This window comes from Podarcis pityusensis, assembly GCF_964106645.2.
Source record: "Podarcis pityusensis genome assembly, chromosome: 3".
NCBI lineage: Eukaryota > Metazoa > Chordata > Lepidosauria > Squamata > Lacertidae > Podarcis > Podarcis pityusensis.
The window spans coordinates 47833579-47854452 of NC_138026.1; the positions used below are offsets into that span (position 1 = coordinate 47833579).

Genomic DNA, 20874 nt, shown 5'->3' on the forward strand with positions numbered 1-20874 from the left:
TCATCCACAGATTTAGGTGACCAGAGTGGAATGTATGGAGAGCCAGCTTTCCAGATACCCTGGTCCAGAACCATACTGGGCCTTATACAGCAATATTGAAACCTTGAATCTAGCTGGGTAGCAAATTGGCAGCCAGTGCAATAATTTCAGCAGTAGGTTTTCCCAGAGAGCAAATGGGTAACAGTGTTTTGCAGCAGCTGCAAGCTTCCAGACCAAATACAAGGACAGGGCCACAGGCAACACATTACAGTAATAAAGCCTAGAAGTCACCAGTGTGTGGACTACTGTGGCCAAGCTGTCCCTGTCCAGGAACAGCTGTAGTTAGTGAACTAAGGCTGGTAAAAGTCTTGGACATAGGAATCACTTGAGGCTTCAGTGAGAATGCTGAATAGGGGAGCGCTCCCAAATTGCAAGCCTATTCATTTAGATGGAGGGCAACCCAATCCCAGAACAGGCAACTGACTCAAATCTCCCAAACTCAGGGACGACTCACGCACAAAGTTTCCAGCTTGCCTAAGACTACTGGGGTGAGGATGGGGGAATCAGCATGTGGAGGTAAAAGCCATTTTACTCCTTTTCCATATTTGCTTGCCAGTATATATTAAAGGAGGGAGGGGAAATCCACCATACTTAATGTTTGTCCAATTGGTTTTTAGAGTTGTAAACTGCTTAGAAGCCTGTACTACTTCATTATATGGTGGGCGACGATAGATTCCGTCCCCCCCCCCCCAAAAAACCCCTAATCTTCACTGAGATAAAAAGTTAGGAAAACAATAGAATGCTATTAATTCAGGTAGAACTAGCTGATCAAAGTGATTGACTCAGGAATTCTCTTCTGCTAAATCTTATTTTCACATAAGGAGTCATTCAGCCTGGATTACCTGCCACCTCTGTGTTCTCCTTCACCCACTGATTACTTCCTTAAGCTCCTCTATGCTCCTTGTGATGGGCCCTAAATCATTTAAGCTACTTTTAGCCAAGGGAAGGTCACAACAAAGTGAGAGAGGCCTGCTCTTTCTATTTGATCATTTTTCTACTAGGAGAAATAGGGTCTCGGTGTGCTTGACATTTTTGCTCTTCTATATATACAAGTCAACAGGGTCTTTCTTAACATTATTCCTTGACCCCTACTAGGCATACTGCAACACTAAGGAGTTTCCAGGGAAGGCAGCACTCATTGGCAGTTTCCCCACATACAGAAGGTTACTTATTAAGGGAGCCGCTTTCATTTTCAGTAATAAAATGTCCAACCTCAGTATAAAGTACAATGTTCTGGAAACCAATTTTGATTCTGACTGTTTCAGGGAAGTTAAAATTTCTCACTAAAAAGAATCCATTTTAGGAATAGTTCCTTCATCCAGTTCAAAAGTACTGAAAGATGTCTGCAAATTATCTCTGTCTGAATAATGAATTGTTATTTTGGATTATGGGTTACAATTCATTATCAAGTTGCAACTTGCATAATTTTGCTGGTGGAGGATCTTGGTTTCTAAACCCTCGGTCAGAGAAAGATCAAAGTAGGGAGTTTTTGCTTCACTAAAATCAAGGGAGCTACTGTTTAGGTATGAAGTAGTATGAAACAGTGCCAGGCCTGAGGAAAAGTATCACTTTCCTTGTGAGTACTGGCTAGCTATGTTTTGTAGAATATTTAATTCCAATGTATTTCCCCTTGCTGCTATTCACATGGGCACTGCCATATGGGCCTTTGGATGTTTTCATTGTTATTTTCGTTTAATTCTTTTCGTGGAGGATAAGGCTATCTTCAGCCTTCGCTGTTGGATGCAGTATGCCTTGCAGATGGGGAGAGCTTGTTGCACTTAGATCCTGCTTGCAAAATTCCCATAGGCAACTGTTTGACCACTGTGAGAGCAGGCTGAAGGACTCTAATCGTTCAGAGTGGTAAACCAGTTGGTCCACCAGTGTAGCACCATTAACAGAGGACCTCACAATGGTATGCTGCAGAAGATTTTGTGAATCACTTTGAGAGGAAAATTCATTGGATCTGTGCTGAACTTGATGCCACAATTGGTTCATGCATGTTGGAAGTCCCTTGAGCCTGTCGAATTACACCATGTAGGATCTGTTGCAGTTGTTGCAGTCCAAGGCTGTGGACAGGAGGTTTGCAGCAGTGAGGCAGACTGCATGCCCTCTTGATCTCTGCACATCATGGCTGGTAAAATTGGGTAGAAGGGGATTTACTGGATGATCCAGTAATGCCTCAGTACAGGACAGAGTCATGCCCAGTGCCTTGAAAGAGGCTGTTGGATAGGCCCTTGTGAAGAGGTTTTCCATACATTCAGAGCTTTTAGAAAACTATCGCCCTGTCTCTAATATTTCCTTCTTGGGTAAGGTGATAGAAAGGGTGTTGGCTAGCCAGCAGTTGTGCATGGAGAAAGTAGATCATCTATATTCATTCCTGTTTGGATTCAGACTTGATATTGGCAATGAAACAGTTATGGTCATCCCGATTGATATCAGAAAAGAAACAGGGGACTGTGACCATGTTAGTTCTTCTTGACCTATCAGCAGCTTTTGACACCTTTGTCTATGGTGTTTTGGAGAAACTTAGGGAGCTGGAGGTAATGTTTTAGAGTCGTTCCACCTCTACCTGCAAGGTCACTAGCAAACAATATTATTATTATTATTATTATTATTATTATTATTATTATTATTATTGCCACCATTAATTTTAACTTATTACCTGCCCCTCCTTCTATCCCAGGCAAGCTATAACAATTTAAACCAGCTGCCTCCCTAATATCAACCATCTTGGACCCCATGATCAGCAGCTGAGGCTTGCTGGTGGTGCCACAACTGTGGACTTCCCAGTTGGTGGTGACACGTGACAGATTCTTTCCAGTGGTGGTTCCCCATTTGTGCAACACTCTGTCTAGTGAGGTGCACCTGTCTCCCTCTTTATTTACTTAACATGAATAATTTACCTAGCTGTTTGAGGGCTAAAAGACAGTGTTCCTTGCAACCGTGAGATCACTGGTTGAGTATGTTTTAACTATTCTTAAAAACGTTTTAAGACTGTTTTTAGTTTTTGGAAAAAATTTTTTGTCATTGAGGAATCTGTTTCCTTCAGCTACTTCAGTAGGAAGATCAGAGTATAAATCAAATTAGTAGTAGTAATAGCAGTAGTAGTGATAATATGTGGCCATTTGGCCTGATGCAACAGGGCTTTTCTTATGCTCTCATATTAAAACAGATCTTTTGGGTTCTCTACAGCAACTCAAGGGTGTCCATACCCTACTGTTCCTAACAGATGATCCCTTAAAATAAAATATTGTAGTGTGATTATAAAACAGAAAGTGGGAAGGAACTGGTTGCAACATGTCAAGATATGTGTAAAAGTTTCTCCTGTGCATGATAGCAGAGGCTCATAAAACTAGTTGCTGCTAAATAAAAAGAAAATATATTGCAGTGAAGGAAATTCTAGAATGTGTATCCCAAGAGCCAAGGGCTAGTAACAGCAGAAAACTCAGTGATCAGTAAAGCTAGTAAGTAAAATGCTATCATAACACTAGAATAAAATATTGGCTTTAAATCACCTCACAACTTCATAAACCTGGCTATTAAAAGCCATTCTTAAGGAAATTTATCAGATTCCCACTTCAGCAGTCTCTAGTGGGGAAGGAGTTTCATAGGTTTAATTCCAATTTCATTTTTATTGTTTACCCTGCAGCCATTATGGAACCTCAGAGGGTAATTTTAAAAACACAGTCGAAGATATAAAAATACTCATAGATGTGTAGTGCAATCAATTACATTTATCTTAATAAATCATGTTTGTGCCTTGACTAATGCCAGTAAAAAGTAGCAACTTTTCATTATCCTAGACGCATTATTGAAAATCAAGTGGTCTGTCTTTTGTAGAATAGACATTTAGCAGATATATTTAGCAGCTCAGCCATATGTTGTTCTCTTGTCCTCTGTATCAGTGGATAGTTGAATATATTATGAGGAAGATCCTCAACTTCACCAGATGCACAGTGGATTGCAGGAAATGACCCAATTGGCAACAGTGGTGACAGTGCTATCAAACACAATGTATATGTAAATGGACAATTGCCAAGGAAATACAACATGATCACATTTGACTTCAAAAGAAGAAACACCCCCAAAAATGATTAAAAGAGACAGCCACAATATTTGAAGCTGAGCTAGAATGTATATCACAATATTACCAAAGCCAAGAGGATGCCTGCATGGTTAACAGACAAATAAGTTAGTAACTTATTACAGGCAATGAGACTTTCTTTAGAAAATGGAAGTCTCGTCCAAATTAGGAGAACAAAAAGGAATGCAAACTTTGGCAAGTGAAATGGAAGCAGACAATTAGGGATGCTCAAAGAGCATTTGACAAGCACGTTGTGGAAAACATAAAGACCAACACCAACAAAAACTTACATACATTAGCAGCCGGAGACCAGCTTGAAAGACGGTTGGAATAAATTATTTGCGTCTTTCCCAGGAAAGGAATACAGTATAAGGAACTGAGGCAAATAGTGGTGACAGCCAAAGTTCTAGGGCTTATAGACAAAATAAAAACGAGCAAATCACTGGATGCAGTTGGCATCCACCTGAGAATTCTTAAGTAATTCAAATGTGAAATTGCTGATCGGCTAACAAAAATATGTAAACTTGTCCCAAAGATTATCCTCCATGCCTGAGGACTGGACAATGGCCAATGTAACACCACTTTAAAAAAAAACATTCAGTTGACAATTTGTATTTAGACTTTCAAAAAGCTTTTAACAAAGTACCTCACCAAAGACTTCTGAATAAGTTTAGCTGCCACAGAATAAGAGGAGAGGTAACTGGTTAAGAAGCAGGAAGCAGAGAGCAGAATAAATGGACAGTTATCCCAGTAGAAGTAGAAAGTGACGTCTCCCAAGGATTGGTGTTGGGAATTGGTAATTTTAACTTATTCATAAATGCCTTAGAGTAAGCGGTGAGGCAGCCAAATTTGCTGATGATACCAAATTGCTCAGGATCATTAAAACAAAAAGAGATTGGGAAGAACTCCAAAAGGACCTTTTCCAAACTGTGTGAATGGGGAGTAAATTGGCTGCTGCAATTAACTGTAAACAAGTGTAAAGTAATGCACACTGGGGCAAAAAAATTTAATTTCACATATACCCTCAAGAGGTCTGTAATGGCCTAGTCTGACCTAAAACAAGACCTTTGAGATGCTGTGGATACCTCAATATAAATGTCAAACCAGTTTGTGGCAATTGTGAAAAAGGTGAATTCAGTTCTAGAGATCATTTGGAAAGGAATTGAAAAGCTGCTATAAACATGCCGTTATACAAAGCTACAGTGCACCCACACTTGGAATACTGTGTGCAGTCCTGTATGCTTCTCTGAAAAAGAATATCGTAAAAGTGGAAGAGGTAAGAAAGGGGCAGCCAAAATGATCAAGAGCAACTCCACTATGAAGAAATGGTTCAAATATCTGGGCTTTTGCAGTTTAGAAAAGTCTAATAAGAGCAGACACGATGCAGGTACATAAAAGTGGGTACAGTGGTACCTCGGGTTAAGAACTTACGGTACGTAATTTGTTCCAAAGGTCTGTTCTTAACCTGAAACTTCTTAACCTGAGGTACCACTTTAGCTAATGGGAACTCCCGCTGCTGCCGTGCCCCCGGAGCACGATTTCTGTTCTCATCCTGAAGCAAAGTTCTTAACCCGAGGTACTATTTCTGGGTTAGCAGAGTCTGTAGCGTCTGTAACCCGAGGTACCACTGTATGGTGTGGGGAAAATTAATTAAGGAGAACATTTTTGCCCTCTCATAACATGGACAACCAGTGAAGCTGGATTCATGGAGAATATGGCTCTCAATAGCTACTTGCCACAATATCTGTGCTATCAGATACAGTATGCCTCTGAATGTTTGTTGCTGGGAATCACAAGTAGGGGATAGTGCTGTTGTGCCCAGGTCCTGCTTTCAGACACTTCCGATAAGTGTCTGGTTGGCCACTATGGGAACAGAACTCTGGACTAGGTGGGCCCTTAGCCTGATCCAGCAGGTGGTTCTTAAGTAATTCCACCCATTAAGGAAATTATAGCAATGGTTTACATTAGGAAAGCAGATCCAGCCAATTAGGCAAATAGGGCTAGATGGTTTTTGTGTGTGTTTTTGTATTTAGAACTTCTTAGTTCATTTTTAATCCATCTTACATTGATCTTTCCTAGTGCAGAAGTGATTACTGCTCTTTAGAGAACAGTTCAGGTTTATCCAGAGTTCAGCTTTATCCAGAAGTGCAATATAGCTTGATTGTGTCAGCTTGGAAATGAAAGGTAGCAGCAAATACAGGAATTCATTATCTTTCATACTCCTATTTCAAACAAAAACCTGTTTTCTTCCACCGAGTTCATAAACAATTTTAAAATTATATAACAATATTAAAAATAAACACTCCTTATGTTTTTCTGGAATATTTGTTTTTAACATCAGTTCTGTTTGCAAGTAAACATTTCTTAAACAGAGTAACAGTATACTTTCATATATGCAGACAAAGGATCCAACACAGTGCAGGATCTATACTTTTTATTCAGTTGATGAATAGCTTTTGTATCTGGTCTTTGGCCAGGGCAGTTAATAGGACCTGCCATGTCAAAGTCCTCATCCTCCCACTCATACCAATATTTCATGTACTTTTCTAAAACCATTGATTGAATTTTCTACTCCTCCACATTCTGTCACCATCTATCACCACTTACCAAATATTAGAGTTTGTGAGAGGGGAGGGGCAGTAGTTCTGATAAAGTCCTGTCTGCTGCCTCCCAACCATTTTAATTATGAGAATGCTTGCTTATTCTATTAAGGCACTACTTGAATACCCACACTTGGCATTCATAGTAATCCAAAGTTCCTGAATTGCCATTGTGAGGAATACTGAAGTTACCTGACACTTTGACTAATACATTCAATTGGTTATCCTTAGCATAGATGCAATCTTGTATGAAATTATGGCAGCATCCTTTGCAAGATCAGTAGTTTTCTTGGATCAAATTGTATCACCATCTGGTAAAGCAGATTATTATTTATGATATCTTTTAGGCATGTGGGTTGGGATCCATGTACATTTTCATAGTAGGTTCACAGGCATCCCACACTGAGAATGAAATAAGTGCAAACCTTGCATGTGAAAATTTTAAAAAAGCAAGGTGGTTCTCCTCCACCTTTTCTATTGTTGATAATGTCCTGATTTTAAAGGTCATAGTCTTTATAGTGTCATGGATAGCTCATTCAACTTTCTTGTGGTCAAACCACTCATTACATGTCCATTGCGGCACTCTGCCTCGGCCTTAGTAACAGCAACAGTAGCAACCTAATTCATCAGTATGCCATGCTGAGCATATGTGATTGTACAAAGCAATATGTTGCCAAAAGCATATTTGAATAAATTGCACCCTGTCAGATGGAAAGCATCTGACAATTTTCATTCTCTCTCCTCTTTACATATTGCCTCCAACAATGGACAAAACATGAGAATAGGCACTGCTGTTTCCAGACAAGGTTTAGTTTTAGAAAGAAAGAAAGAAAGAAAGAAAGAAAGAAAGAAAGAAAGAAAGAAAGAAAGAAAAGAGTCTCTCTTCCCACACACATACCAAGAGTTCTATGAAAATAATAGAGAAGAAAATTCCAATAATGTTTTTAGGATTTGTTTTGGTCATATTTGAATTTTCAAAATATTTTTATCGTATTTGTGTTCCTCCTCCCTTTCATTAGCCATCTTGACTTTGTAGATAAGGCAGGATTAGGATATATATAAGTGTGCCCCTTAGAGGATTGATACTATATATATAGTATTAATCCTCTAAGGGGCACACTGTGTGTAGGATTGAAAAGTCATTTGAAATCAGCAGCAGGTGTATTGGCACAAAGGGAAATCCTGTATGATGATGATGACCATAGAATAATAGAATTGTAGAGTTTGAAGGGTCCCAAGGGTCATCTAGTCTAACCCACTGCAATGTAGGAATTGCAACTAAAGCGTCCATGGCAGATGGCCATCCAGCCTCTCCTTGAAATGAAGGAGAGTCCACCACCTTCCAAGGGAGTCCATCCCACTGTCAAAAAGCTCTTGCTGTCAGAAAGTTCTCCCTGAAGTTGAGTCGGAATCTCCTTTCTTGTAACTTGAATCCGTTGGTTTGGGTCCTGGTGTTTGGAGCAGGAGACAAGAGGCTTGCTCCATTTCCCATGTGACAGCCGTTTTGATATTTGAAGATGGCTATCGTATCTCCCCTCGGTCTCTTCTTATCCATGCTAAACATACCCAACGCCCTCAACTGTTCCTCATAAGGCTTGGTTTCCAGAACCTTGATCCACCTTGGTTGCCTTCCTCTGCTCATGTTCCTACTTGTCAATATCCTCCCTAAATTCTGGAGCCCAGAACTGGGTGATGATCATGATGCAGTAGCACCCAAGCATTTTTGTGCAAGTGCCATTAAAGTAGTGGAAATTTACAAGCAGCAGTAACTGGCATTTTTGTAGTCTACTCCAGCCATGGATCATGCATACATCATGCAATATAAAAGACCCAAAGTTGCAAAAGGACATGACTATCTTCTAAATCATGTCCTGATATCTGCACTGGACTGAGTCTGCCTGCCTTATCCTGAGATAAAATGAACCATTCTATGTAGGCAGCAGAATTGCATGTTAGCACTTCAGATAGAAGATGAGAGGTTGCAAATTTGTTTCCCCACAGGGAGGGTGAAACCTTCATTGTGCAGAGAAAAGTGACACACTTAAGGTGCCAAGAAGGTGGCAGAGAAGCCAACCAGTGCCTGCAGCTACTGCAACGGGGCAGAACGTTTACTTTATTTTATTTAAGTAAGGGGAAAGTGGAGAATCATGGTACTGTAAAGGACAGGGGTTCCCTGAAGTTTGGCAGAACAAGAACTCCTAAGCTCCAGAGCACTTTGTAGTAAGCCAACATGTTTGTTTCACAGTGTGTCTTAAAACACATCTTTGGTACTTGCCCAATCCACACACGATAAGCTAGCTAGGTGGAAGGGCTTTTAGAAAATATGTTTATTTTTTTGTGGGAGGCATAAATGCCTGATGGAGGATTCAGGATGTGTTCTGGGGTTGGTGTTTTTTTAAAGAAATAAAATAAGTGACAGTCCTATGTTCCCCACTCCCCACTCCAGGTTCTGAACTATTCAGCTCTCAGCAGAATAAAATGAGCTCCAATCTTTAGCAGGACTTTATTGTCCTTAATAAAGTAAACAGTTTTAGCTCTGTATTGCTATAAGATCCATATCTACACGTAGGCAGGATGTGTCTCCTACCCCGCAGCTTTGCAGCTATCATAAATGCATTCTTCTAAGATAGTGCCATCATCAGCATGTCGCTAGACATTTTTAAATCAGCAGAGACTGCAGCAATTTATTTGATGAGGGTCTTATTACTTTCTAGTGGAATTTTAGTGTGAAGATGGTGAAATCTTCTGTATTAAATGATCTGGTTTTTGGAAAGTTCTTTGTAATGAAATTCTACCAAAAGCTCTGAAAATTCTCTGGTTTCAGGGCTGACAGAAGAAAGCAATGAGACCTGTCTGGAAGAAAAATGGGAGCAGTTAAAAGAATATATATATATATATATATATATATATATATATAGTGCTTATGGAGCATGGCAAAGATAATATCAAGCCATAAAAGTGGGGGTATATTGAAGACCCTTCTCTAATTAGCCATATTTGTCCTTCACATATTACTTTTATTTCTATCTTTCCTTCTGTCTTTCTGTTCTGAAGAGGCAGTTAGTGTAGAGGTGACAGTAGTTAATCATGTCAAAATCCTTGCGAGGGTGCCCTTCATTTGCTGTTAATGAGAGGAATTTTCACCTTGCTTCAAATGCAGCTTTAATTAGATGTAGGCTGTAAATGTAGATATCAAAGTCCTCCATGTAGAGAAGGGGATCCATTGTGACTTTTTCACTATAGCAAAGACTGACAGAACTCCCAGCCCTGCTTCTTGTGTTGCATTTTCTCATGAATTGCAATACCCACATGCAAAACATACTTATTACTTCTCTGCAGAATATAAATCAGTTAGGAAGATCCAGTGTATGTGAACTATGCTGGGTTTTTCCCCTTAAACACAATCTATTTTTCTGGTTCAGAAAGCAAAAAGAAAAAAGAGGAAAAAAGACGCAAAGTCCATCCTAAGTATGGTATTTCAGCTAACAACAGGAAATACTGGTGTAATCATACTCTGAGCCTCATACTTTTAAACCAGTCCTTTCACTTATACTTAGAGTGTTAAGTGAGGAGTATAAATGGTGAGTTGTAAACTGTGCAGAATCAGGCTTGGCAATTCTGAAAGCACAATTTGTTTAGAACTATAGTCTCAGAGTACTGTAGTAATAGAGTTCAACTGGAGTAGGGGGCTCTGTAGAAATTAGTAAGGCTTATTTCTAAATTATTGTGCACAGAAGGACCCCTTTTCTATAGAAAGGATGTTGTTGTTTTTCCAGCATTTTTGAGACTCCCTTGCTAGCAATTCAGAGACTGGGAAAAACCATACTGTCCCATTTACTTTCACACATAGATTGGCTTTGAGAATTTAAAGCCAATGTTAAGCGACTCACCAAACACATGTAAAAGTAATATGCCACTTCCATATACTGTAGTTGCCATGCCTTTCAGAGTCATTCTACAGCTCCTATAAGGTTATGGGATTTGGATATGGTTCACAAACTGGATTAGCAAGGTTTAGTGTGCAATATGTTGTCACATAACTAGAAGTGAAAAATTCAATGAAATAGCCTAGAAATCACACAAGTTCATGTAAGGGTCTTATACGCACACCTGTATTTATCGAAAATTAGCCTAAGCTGTTGGTTTGGTCACATCATCAGTTTAGTACAGGGCTTCTTAGTTCTTTCATTTGCTTGAAGGGCATCTGACTTTCATTCTCATAGAAACTCTACCATAAACACGCTCTTGTTTTCAAAATGTGGCTTTTTTCCTCTTCCTTTTTTTCTCTTTTGATGATTTAACTGGGTTATAAAGATCATGTCCAAAGTGCCTACATTAACAGCTCTTGTCTGCTTTCTGGCTGTAGTGCAATAATTTTTATATTCCTGTCAGTATGATGGGTGACATTTAATGTACAGTGAAGGACAACAATGAATTATTATGCAGTCTAAAATGGATAACTGTTTTGCTGGGATGCTCAGTGTTAACCTAATCTTCTGTCAAGAATGTTGATGTCACATTGAAAAGAAATGCCTGTTTTCCTGTATGATTTTAGATGGAACGGTTCCTCCTTGAATTTGGAAATCTGTACACCATTTTTAAAAAAACAACAACCCAAGGCCTTATATATAATTTAGTAATTATATTTTAGTTTAAACATCAATCCACTGTCAGTAACAGAGCCCGGACCTAGTATCACAAATCCTTTCCACTGCTACCAATACTTCAGGGTTAAATTGTAAAATATTTTCTTCTAGGCCACAAACGGTATAGAATACCCACTATTTTCTTGATATACTCTCACTTTTGAGGATATAGGGTGCTTCCAGACTGTCACTGTTTTACCAAGTGGGATTCAATTGCATAGGGCAAATTGAGGTTGCATAATGAAGTTGATTTGTGGCTCTTGATCAACATTCCCACTTCATAAAAAGAAACAAACCCCACAAACCTTGGAAGTTTTGAGGTAAAGAAAACTGACACGAAAGGAAGTAAAAGGAAAACAGCACTGGAAAGTGTGTGGTGGCAACTGTTTGACGCAACAGTTCCAGGCAAATCTGAAGGAATCAGAATAGCCAACAATAGATAGCTTCCTGATAAACTTTGTTTAGTAAATAAGAATTGCAGGTGATACCCACTGTCCTCATGGTGGACCTGTTCACCAACTGGAAGTGTTTCCAGGGGCCTTAATGACCTTGGTCCTATCCTTTATGACTTCTTTTGCTGACAGTTTAACATATACGGGTTAATTCAAGCTCAAAACAGTAATTTACTTCAGGTTAATTTAAGAAAGTGTTTCATAGTTTACAGCAATCACTCCTTGATAATGTATGCATGCTTCTTAAAGGAAAATTCCAAACACTTGGAGTGCTGGTGAAATATCAGTTTGATTTGTAATAATAGTAATAGACAAAACAAACCAAAACCCGCACTTACTTACTCCACAGATATTAGATACTGCCTCAGTTCCTTAAAATTCAATTTCAGATAGCATCAGCCTTGCATAGAAATATGGTTATTGTGTCACTGATATCAGTGTAAGTAATGGTTGTAAATAATTGTGGTGAAGTGGCTGTCTTATGTTTATCACATTACAAGGAGGAAAATGGAAGATGTTTGTTTTCCTCTGCCCAGTGTCTTTCCAGCTCCTATATTTCTTTCTTTTTTTAAGCTTTAGACACCCTGGAGCAGGAAGACTGGTTGTAGTCTTAGGCAATGTGTCAGCTCAATAAATATTTTCAGTAGACTAGCTTCTGGGAACTGCACTCAGCTCCTGCCGATTTGTTTCAATTTAGAAGCACTACAGAGCCTGGCTAAGTAAATCACAGAAGCTAATTGTTTTAGTCTGTGGAAACAGTAGATACAGAAGCACAAGCGTTTTACTGCTATCACCATGTGACACACAGTATATAGAGGGTATGGAAAGGTCACATAAGGACCAGAGAAATACTATGCAGATTACACACAGAGAGAGATGAGTGTAATTAATAAATTCCTACACCATATAATAACAATAAGTGATGTTCCAACTGTGTATATATACCGGCTTTGTTCAATCTTGTTATGGACAAAGTTGTGTGTGTACACTTCTGATATCTAAACTTTGGGAAGGGAAGATAATGCAGATGTAACTCTGTGAATATTTAGGGGACCAAATGAGAAAACAAGGTGATGAATGGGTCAGTGCCTGTCATGTATAGAGAGAACCTGTCTGTTCTGAATTTTATCAGGAGGAAGAAAAGACAAGAAAGTTTAGAGGTTACCACCACCACCTCCCCCCACAAAAAATATCCCAGCATGATCCCCAAATAGGTTTGTAGACCTCAGTGAAACTTCATTCATGCTCTATAAGTATGATGCAGCCCAGGAGCTCCTGGCTTGATGCAAGAAAGTAAATCTCTTAAGAGGCAGAAATGTTGCCCATTTTATTACCTCTTTTATTGCTATGAAGAATGATAGGGATCTAGACTAAAATATAGAAGAGTTATATTTCTTTAAGCAATGCCCACCCAAAATGTGAAAGCTATTGCCATTAAATGTTATGAAAGCCAATCGTATAAACAATATAATACAGTGTACACACTACTATAAACTCCAGTGGGTGACCCTCTCACAGTTCATCTCAAAAGTCACTGTGGGTTGTTTTTTAAATTGTTGGTATTTCTCTTATAAACCTCCCATGCTCTGCCCCACCCCCAGCTTCCACAATGTTTCATTTTTTAAAGAAGAGAGGCAGAAGGGAGCACCATCTCACTAACCAGACAGGCCAGCTGATAGACCAGCTGGTCCCTAAGCTGAAATCATGTTTCTTGTTGTTTTCTCTGGGCAGAGAAAACTACAAATGCCATGATCACACCCGGAAAAGGTGCGCTTGAAGCATCATTGCAAATTCTGGAGTCAGCTGAGCTAGCCAGCCTGGTAGTGAACTGGATTCTGTTCTGCTGCCACATATTCCTCCCCAACACCTGCAGTGGTAAGGAGCTTTTTTTGTTTATTTTTTAAAAGTAGAACTAGTAGAAGAAGTTCTAAATTTGCATTCTACTGTAAGGATTGATCCATATTTACATGCATATGAACAGAGATTAAGTGAGTTGTAATTTAAAAAAACAATCCAGTGATGCCCTCTGCCATGTTGAGCCTAGCCCACTCCCATTTTGAGTGATCTTTGGTGCTAAAAATACTCATACAATTAAAAGAAAAAGAGAATGAAGTTTCTTTCCCAGTATGTTCCTGTCCCCATTACAGCCCCAGCATTAACGATGGAGGAGACATTAAATTCACTACTCATTTCAAGCCAAATCTATCAAGTTTTCTGTATCTGAAACAGGGACACAAAACTAACAGCTCCTTCAATCCCTACCCAGCATATAACAACTAAGAATATTATAGGTCACCCTATATGTTTGGTAGTGCAGCCAAAACACTGTTCCTTCCTGAGAAATTTTCATGAAAGTGTGTTGTTTGGGAGAAAGTATTTTTTTTTTTTTTTGAGATTTTGAGGAGGACAAAGCTGGCAAAATATGGGGTAATATGCCTCACCATGAAAAAATACAAGGTTGCAGAAGGCTGCAGTCTTTATTTTCCTGGGGGGAGAGTGTTATAGAACTGCAATAAGCAACAGCCACCTGGTAGTATTCCTTGTTGAGAATGACCTTATGGGAATAATGCTACCTCATCAAACTGGTAGAGCACTCTCCTTAGGAAGGCTTACCTGGTGCTACTATTGTCATCTTTATGGCACCAGCTGAAGTTCTTATTCTTCCAGGCTTTGGAGCATTTATTTAACTTGGGGTTTGTGGCTTTTCCCTAGTAGCAGCTGCTGCTTACACTGTCACTGGATTCTTCTGTTTCGTGACTGATTTTTGTTGTTGACCCTTCTGTGTGTTTTAAAAATGGATCTATTTTGTTATGTGTTGCATTATTTTTTTATCTTCCTGTTTCTCTGAGTCACTTTGAAACTGTGGGAAGAACCAACACATCAGTCAAATAAGTAATAAAAGAATAGTAATTGGCCAGTCTGTGAGATGCTGCATGAGATGAGAAAACTTTTGACAACTGTGCTGATCAGTATTGATGGCAGTGGGACTTGTAACAGGGATATAATTGTGAATATTACTTTGGACTAAGCATACATACCCCACTCCCTCTGGTAGCCTTCACAAGTTGGAGGGTGAATGTCTGTAACAGGGAATCTTCTCTATTCATGGTTTTAGAACCATGGGAAATTCAGGCTCTAAACACACAGGGAGCCAACATAGGTAGATCAGGGTTACTATTGCAGACAGCCACCTTCCAACTCATGGAGGACAACACATTCAGTGTTGGAGGGGCCACTCTCACCCTCCTTTCCTCCTCTGTACATCACTATGGCATGAATAAAAGAGGAAGAAAGAATAGATCTACTGTTTTATCTGGTCCACAACATCAGTCTTATCGATGACTGCTTTCTACCATTTGTTCCTGTATGCTGGAGAATAGTTTTGGGTTTTTTTCCCCAGTATTTCAAATGCTCTACTAGAAAGGCAGGATAGAGATACTCAAATAAATGAATAACTAAAATGCACACCTACCTACTTGCATTTCATTTGGATTGCTTATTATTTGACTCTCTAAGCCTAGCCTTTCTGAGTCAGGGTTGGTTGCATTTCAGTATGCACTTCCAAGATGCTAAATGGTTAGGATTTGAATGCAGCTGATTTTAGGCAAAGGTGTTTCAGTTGACAAACCTATGAATAACAAGGTGTTTCTGTTCAGTCTTCTGTATTAGTATTTGAAGCAATGGAGAAGGGATAGCCTTTTCTGTAGATTTTTTTTTTTTTTTTAATGTTACTGGCATTATGACCATTCCAAATCCAGGGCTGCAACTGTCATCTAAGTTGGTTCAGAATATGCACCTGAATATTTATTTTAATACATTAAATGAAAAGAATTTAGGTAAGTTTCCCCTGCTTTCCCCTGTTAATAATTCTTAAGTTGAAAGTTAACTCTACTACTCAGCTAGGCTATGCAGCATGCAGTAAGCTTGACAGCTGTTACTTTTGAAACTGTGTGGCTATAAATTGCAATGGTAAACAGGTAAGCACTCTAACTTTTGAGCAATGATGAGTCAATCAAAATGTTAATATGTTGCATGGTATTTCGAATGCTGAAATAGTTTCCTATTCCAAGCTTGTGGGAGGCATGGATTTTACAGTAAAACTGTAAAAATAAAAAACCCAAAGAACAAAAATATCTGACCTAACAATCTATTTTGAGTGTGGGTGTGGGTGTGGGTGTAAAATAATTTCTCTCTTTCACACATACATACACATACACACTAATGAAAACAGAAAAATGTTGTTATCTGCTTATTTATTTTCTTTTGTGGATGCCTTCCTTCAGTAACTGCTTTTGCCCCACAGTTATGTTGCATTATGAATATCAATGTATTTTCACACTGAAGAGAAAATATATCCAGTTATTCTCCTAAAGACTTTCTCTCTACCTGTTTCCCACGACTGTGTGTGTTCGTGTATATTTCGATCATCTGGTTCTTTATCTTTTTATATCTCCTTTTGAGATTTACTTTAAAAATTTAGGGCAGTACGGTATGCACTCAGCCATACAGAAAATGAAAAGGCTACTGTGTTTAGTATCTATTTAAGTATGGTGGTTACATTTTAATTTCCACATAATGCCTATAATTATATAAGTGCAGGAAAGATCCGTAAAGGCAGATGTTTAAAATACAAATGATTTAAGGCTGTGTTAGATATGAAGAGGGTATAAAATTGACATTGTCTTGTGTGTCTTTACATTGCTGCAAGTCACTGATGCTAGAACAGCAAATATGTTTACTAAAGTCATTGTATTAATACTGCAAGTTTATCATAGATGGAAATTCCTATTTTCAAGTATAAGATGTGATTTTCCATTAATAGTGCCTACATTAGCCACAATTGACCAGGATCATAGACACACTCATCCCTGAAATGAATCAGGATATCCATTTGGAGTTGCTCTCAATTCAATAGAAATTTATAATGGATTCTGTGCTCAGTATCTCCATGTCTGAGAATAATCTGTAATGGAAAATTAGATTCTGGGTAATTCTTTAAATGAATATAGTAGGTATTAAATCTAAGCTTCTGTGTTTTTACGAGAGTGAGGAATTTCTTTTTAAAAAATTCTTTAAAGCCACTCTGCCAACAACTAAATATGAATGCTGAGGGGAAAGCGTTCTGCAATGTGGTTGGGTGGGTTTAGTCTTGTATCTAAAATAGCAAGGTGATTTATGCTAATATTACTTTTTTCTGTCATTAAACCATGCACATATTTAAAGCAGCTTAATTAAGGACAGGCAACAGCTAAATTATAGGACTGAACTCTTTATCAGTAGCATAATAAAGTTTTCCAAACTTTCAGAAAGTAATCATATGTTTCTGTTTCCCATGCTAAAAGTCATAAAGGTAAAGGACCCCTGGATGGTTAAGTACAGGCAACTATGGGGTGCGGCACTTAGCTCACTTTTCAGGCTGAGGGAGCCAGCGTTTTGTCCGCAGACAGCTTTCTGGGTCATGTGTCCAGCAGGACTAAACCACTTCTGGCGAGTGCCAGAGCGCACAGAAACACCATTTACTGCAGTGCACTATGTATCAGTGCAGTATTAAATGTCAGGACGCTTCTTGGGGTATTAAGAGTTCTCAACTACCGTAAATTCTGGCAGCTATATATTTTGAAATACCTTCTTATATTGTGCTATGAATAGGGATATTTTGCTTCAACATCAGTTTCTCATCTCCAAATGGGAGATGCCCACTCAGAAGTAAGTCCCATTTATTTTAGTGAGGCTTGCGCCCAGGTTAGTAGAATAGAATTGAAGTCTGATTGAAGAATTGAAGCAACCTTATGCATGCCTATTCTCAATAGAAGCCACTCACGGATGTTATAGGATGTCAGCCAGAGTCCCACAATAGAAAAACTGGTACTTTTAATACTAAACAAATAGAAAATTTGTGCCAAATATCATAAGAAAGGAGCTCACTAATTTGCATCAGCATTTTGTCTCTGGGTTGGAGATTGTGGCTTGGATTCTGTGACTAGGTGAAAGTCAACATAAAGGACACTTTCCTTCTTCTTCTGCCTCCAAAAAGCCTCTTGGGTGGGTTGTAGAACCCTTTTAAGTAGTTTTGAGGGGCAGGGGCTAAATTGGAAAGGGGGAGTCCCCCTCTAGACTAGAGAGTATTTGGAGGGCTTAGTGGGCTACAGAATGGAGGGGAAGACGGGAGAATCTCTTTTCATTAAATTCCTTCTTTTCATGGATCAGTATGCAAGCCACCAAATCTTCTAAGAGTTGTGTGGTGGAGAAATCTGTAAACTAATATATTTTAAAAACTACAATTCAGCATTCTTTATTTACTGGATTGATTTAAGCATGTCATAGTTTTGTTTCTTCTTGTTTTTCTGAACTTGGATTAATTTCAGTTGCTTTCTCAACGATAGATATCACTACAAGTCATTTATCAACTGTGCTTACATATTTAATTCAAAAGTAATTCAAAATTAATTAATTCAAAATTAATTCTAGCAAGTAAACGTTAATGTTGTTAATGACATTTATTAGGATTTCTGGAACAATAAACTAAGATCTTCTACTTTTTTGCCGCGACACTGCTTTTTGACATTGTTAAATTATCATGAGTTTTTTAACATCCATTCAGAGATGCATTGGGAACCAGCAATACGTGCTTCCCTCTAGTGTCTGGATAGAATTTCCACATCACTCCAATGGTTAGATGTGCAATTTTCGCATGCAGGAATCCCTTATGGGAATATAGCTTGTGCGTGCCAATTTTTGGTGGGGGAAAAGCACAAGGAGAAAGTAGTTAAAAAATCATGTTTTCAGTCCTGATCTTGATTGTCACACCACATAGCTACTTTTTTGTTCCCCTGAGATATTAAAATGACCCAGTGCTAACCATGCTTTAAAACTAGCTAGATGTGCATTTTTGAAGCAATCAGATACATGTGTTTTGCCACCGGGATCATTACCCCACATTTTCTACCCAAATAAAAATGTTGCATCTTTAGGGCAGCTGCAGATTTTTTGGTTGCTGCAAAATGCAATTCCTCCCACAGTTTGGCACTCTGTTCCTTGGGGATGCATTGTGGGGAGGGCATTTTGCCATTTTGGGGGTTGGGGGAAAATGTTACTCAAACAGTTCAAGGGGAATGGAAGATTGCAATGTTTTGTTTACTATTGTCAGTGCTTTTTCTCTCTAAAAATATATATATTTAGGGGTGCTCTCATTTTCCTACTCATATTGAAATACTGCCCCTCAATGAGGCCAAACTTAGATTCACAGAATGTTTAGGGGTATGCATACCCCTGCGTCCCCCCAGAAAAATAAAGCACTGACTATTGTTATTGTTGTTATTATATTGTGGAGATAAATATTACAATAGGGTTATTATTTCAATTATGCTTATTATTCCAATGCATTAAAAACCCATTTCCCCGTAAAATTATTAGGTTCATTCACTTGTAATATGTTAATTTGGTTATTAGCACAAAAGATCATCCCCCCCAATCAATTAAAAAAGTACTCCTTTTACAGATTTTTGCTGTTGCTATTTTTGCAGCCGTTATCAAATACCAAAAAATATGCATAAGAGCTGCTTTAATTGTTCTGCATCCCCTGTCCTTATTTATGTATTAAGTTGGGTTTTGATGTAGGTCTTAGCAAAGTGTCGGGTCCTTTTTGCATTTCTTCAGGAGACTTGCTGTGTATGCATCCGGCAGTGGCACTGAAAGTCAATGGCAGGATATTGATCAGTCTTGTTTAACCTAATGCTGCAGTTAATTACAGGCCTTTTCACTTCTACACCTTTCCTCAGAGCTGGCAGGCAATCTGGCCTGTTTCAGCAGGCCTTAGATTAGATAGAAGCAATGTGAGTGACACTGTGATGTCAGAAGAAAGCTAAATGAGAGTACCTGCACACATTGTGGCATTTTGAGTTTTAGAACCTATAGAAGTATCTCTGTTGTAGAGTATTATCATTTGTAGTGAGGCAGAATAAGGCTTCCACTGAGCCTATGGAATATTCACCCACTGCCAAGTGCCGTTGACTCATGTTTCTTCCTTTGATCCCCAAGCTCATTGGTCCCCATATACACTTTTGATGGGGGAGTTGAAATGCTAGATTTTCATGTATGACAATTTGGAAGGGGGGGAGAAATTTGGTTCAGCTCACACGTAAAGGTGTAACAATCCTTCCAAATTTGCATTTCTCTGAATTTTACTTTTCAATTCCCCAGGCATAATGTGTAGAAACACACACACACACACATACGTGTGAAAATAACATACAAAAATGCATTATATGGAAAATTATTTGCAGGTCTTGCTATAGTGGGAAAAGTAGTCTTAAAAGGTGTATATTATGAAAAATTCACATTAAAATGCTGATGAATTTTCACATTAGCAGTTCTATTTCGTATAGAATTAAGAATAGTATAGATCACTGGTTCCCAATTAACTAAGTACTATGGACCCCCTGTTTTTCAAAAGCTAAGCCATGGACTGTTACTTTTGAAAATTTTGATATCTCTATTTTTGTTATTTGCCATGGACCCCTCTGGGTGGGTTATGTGGACCCCCTGGCATCTATGGATCGCTAATTGGGAAGCACTAGTATAGCTTATTTGACTTTCAGATGAGTTCTGGATACTTGCACCACCAAATTTCCCTGAAAGGATGGTACAAAATATATTTCATTCATAGGATAATAGGACTTAGAAAGCCATGATCTGGAACCTTTCTCCGTTCATCTGCAGCCCAGCCATGCAAATATGTCAAATTATTTCACCAAGACTAGGGTACATTAAATTTCCATATAATTTTTTTTAAAAATCATCTTACAAAAAGAAGATATGCATGAATCCATCCTTGGTTGTCAAGACTGGCTTCCCATAGGTTCTAAAACAAAATCCTATATATACCTATATATGCCTGACTTGCAGGCAGCTGGACTTCACAAGGAAAGGAAGGGCAAAGACAAAGGAAGCTTAGCAGATTTTTATCTAATACCCCCCCCTGCAAACATTTGGCAGCTCCATGGAATGCTTGGCAGGGGGTTGGACTCGATGGCCCTTGTGGTCTCTTCCAACTC

At 38.7% G+C, this 20874-nt stretch overlaps 1 protein-coding gene across 4 annotated transcripts in view; it reads left to right on the plus strand.

The window, feature by feature from the left end:
* Positions 1-20874, plus strand: part of GRIK2 (glutamate ionotropic receptor kainate type subunit 2) — a 441474-nt gene that overhangs the window by 297409 nt on the left and 123191 nt on the right. The window lies entirely within an intron of this gene.